A 3,134-nucleotide genomic window follows, 5' to 3' on the forward strand; every position below is an offset into this window, starting at 1 on the left:
CGGCCGTAAGCTCATTGGCCTTAAGCTCTTGAAATCCATTTTTCTACGATTGAAACCCTAAGATTCGTCGATTTCATGGTCAAAACCCATATATACGATCGGAGGCTGAGTTTACGGCCGTAAGCTCATTGGCCGTAAGCTCCGGCCGTAAACGCCGAAAGAGGTTTTTCTTCGATTAAGGCTTCAAAATCCGTCGATTTGATGAACAGAACACATTCCCATGGTCGTTTTTATCATACCTTTGAGATGAACCGAGCAATTTCACAAAAACACGAGAAATTTTTTTCGAGAGGAGAGAGACTGAGAGAAAGTTTGCGGCCGGAATTAGAAAAAGTGAAGAGAGAAAAGAATTTCCGGCTGTAAACCCTCCTTTTATACCCTCTGCGATTTTACCTGTCTTCCACACAGTGTAAGGCACAGTCCAGATCCTAAATAATTTTCAAAATAAAACTTTTTGACGATTTTAAAAATAAAATTAAAATTAAAATCAACTAAAAATAAAAATAAAATAATTTCTAAAATTTAAGAATTTTAAATTTTAAATTTTGACAATTATAAAAATAAAATAAAATAAAATAAAAATAAAAAATAAAAAATAAAAATGAGATAAAATAAATGCAGACTAAAATTTATCTCAAAAATCACTGAAAATAATTTTGTGACACTGGGATCAAAGTTGTTAGACAGCCTTAATCCACTTGTCGGTACCTTTGTCTTCACGTCTTTGTCTGGTCGATCGCCGGTATTGTGGTCCACTTAAACACGAAAATTTTATGATATATTTGGACAAGCTAAGAAAGACAAGACATTTTGATCCTTTATTCTTAGATAGAATTTCCTAGGGACCATTTAGGTTACTACGACCAGGGATATTGTTGTCCACCTAAATTGAGCAGCGAGATCTATAGACAATCTGTAAGTGTTCAATTTTAATTGTACTAGAACATGTTTCCCGCTTCCTGATATGTTCCAGTAATCAAGGACTTCCAGAATACTCCTTACATCGGGTGAGCAGACAATTATTGAGAGAGAAGATAGATTTAGAATGCATATGCTATACACCCAGGTCGGATCTCTTCCAATCACGCAGAGGGTGAAACATATGACTAACTGAAGTTATAGAGGGATTGAGAAAAAGAATGATGCATATACTGTGTACCAGGTCAGATTGTAAGTCACGCAAAGGAGACAGTATATGGCCAACAGATAGAAAGAATTGCATAGATAGAAGATGCAGAGAAATAGAGTTGCATATTTTATAGTCCAGGTTGGATCTCTCGATCACGCAGAGGAAGCAACATATGACTAACAGATAGAGAGAAAGAAAATAATCTTCTACAGACCTAACTTATCGGAATTCTGCAGTCACCCCATCAATACCGGAATTAAGGACAGAATCCGCACACCGAGGAAAAGTTAATCCACAGTTCTAGATACGAGTTCTTTAAATGTGACCAGTAAATTCTCATGTATATCTCCCTGCTCAACCTATCCAAGCGTCGTATTGTCAGGCTAAACGGATCTAACTAGGTCAAGATTTGTCAAGTCTCTGAATTCCTGAAGTTCAACTCTGCCTAGTCAAGTCCATTTAGAATCTTTCGTGCCTACCAGCGCATCGAATCACAGAGCGTAGACGATTTAATTTTGGTACGTTACGCAGATTCAGATTGCCTGTTATCACTTGATAATATCACTTTCCGTCACAACACCTACAAGCAAAACTATCAGCAACATATTTTGATTTTCTGATTTTCTAATGTTTTTGGATTTTTGAATATTTTCTAAAAAAAATAAAACAGAAACAAAATGCTTTTGGATTTTTTTTAATTTTTCAAGTTTTGTTTGGTTTTCGTTTATCTCTCCCCCTAAATTTGTGCATGCGTGAGAATGAAATAAAAATACGCAAATTTAAACTAATTTAAAACAAAAATTAATCCTCAAAACGAATCATTTTCAAAAATCCCACAAGCACATCGAATCGAGCTTTGTTAAAAGGCTTGGTGAACAGATCCGCCACAATATTAGCAGAAGGAACTTGTTCCAGCCGGATGAGCGAGCGCTCATAACAGTCTCTGATAAAATGAATTTTGATATCAATGTGCTTGGTTTTGGAATGTTGGACAGGATTTTTAGTAATTTGAATCGTGGCCTCATTATCCCAGTAAATGGGGGTTTCTAGATAATTCAAATCGTAATCCAACAGCTGATGTTGGATCCAGATAACTTGAGAACAACAAGCAGATGCAGCAACATATTCCGCTTCTGCTGTTGAGGTTGAGACGGTATGCTGTTTCTTGCACTGCCATGACACCAGCCTATCTCCAAGGAATTGACACCCTCCTGATGTAGATTTCTTGTCAAGCTCATAGCCTCCATAATTACTGTCAGCAAAAGCATATAAATCAAATTCAGAATTTTTCGGATACCAAAGACCCAATTTTGGACAGCCTTTGATATACCGAAAAATCCTTTTGACAGCAATAAGATGTGAAAGTTTAGGATTAGCCTGATAACGTGCGCATTGACAAACTGCAAACATGATGTCGAGACGACTTGCAGTAAGATACATCAACGATCCGACCATCGATCTGTAGTGTGTCTGATCTACGGATTCGCCATCAATATCTGGATTCAGCAGGGGTCTTTCGCCCACTGGTGTCGATGCAGGTTTTGCGTCTTGAAACCCGAACTTCTCAAGAATATCCTCCACATATTTGGCTTGATGGAGCAGGATTCCGGTTGAATTCTGTTTGACGTGAAGCCCCAGAAACATGGTCATTTCACCCAACGAACTCATCTCAAACCTATTTTTCATCACGCCTTCAAACTCTTTGCATAGTTGTGGACTGGTGGACCCAAAGATAATGTCGTCAACGTAGATCTGGACTAGATTTTGATCATTACCAACATGCTTGATGAATAAAGTTTGATCGATAGTGTCACGAGAATATCCATGCTCGAGCAAGTGCTTTGTGAGAGTCGCATACCACGCTCGAGGAGCTTGATGTAACCCATACAACGCCTTGTCCAACTTGTAGACATGATTAGGAAGCTTCGAGTTAACGAACCCAGGGGGCTGATCAACGTAGATTTCTTCCTTCACCTTGCCATACAAGAAGGCTGTCTTGACATCG

This window comes from Lactuca virosa, chromosome 4, assembly GCF_052849685.1.
Source record: "Lactuca virosa cultivar CGN04683 chromosome 4, Lactuca_virosa_CGN04683_v6, whole genome shotgun sequence".
Taxonomy (NCBI): domain Eukaryota; kingdom Viridiplantae; phylum Streptophyta; class Magnoliopsida; order Asterales; family Asteraceae; genus Lactuca; species Lactuca virosa.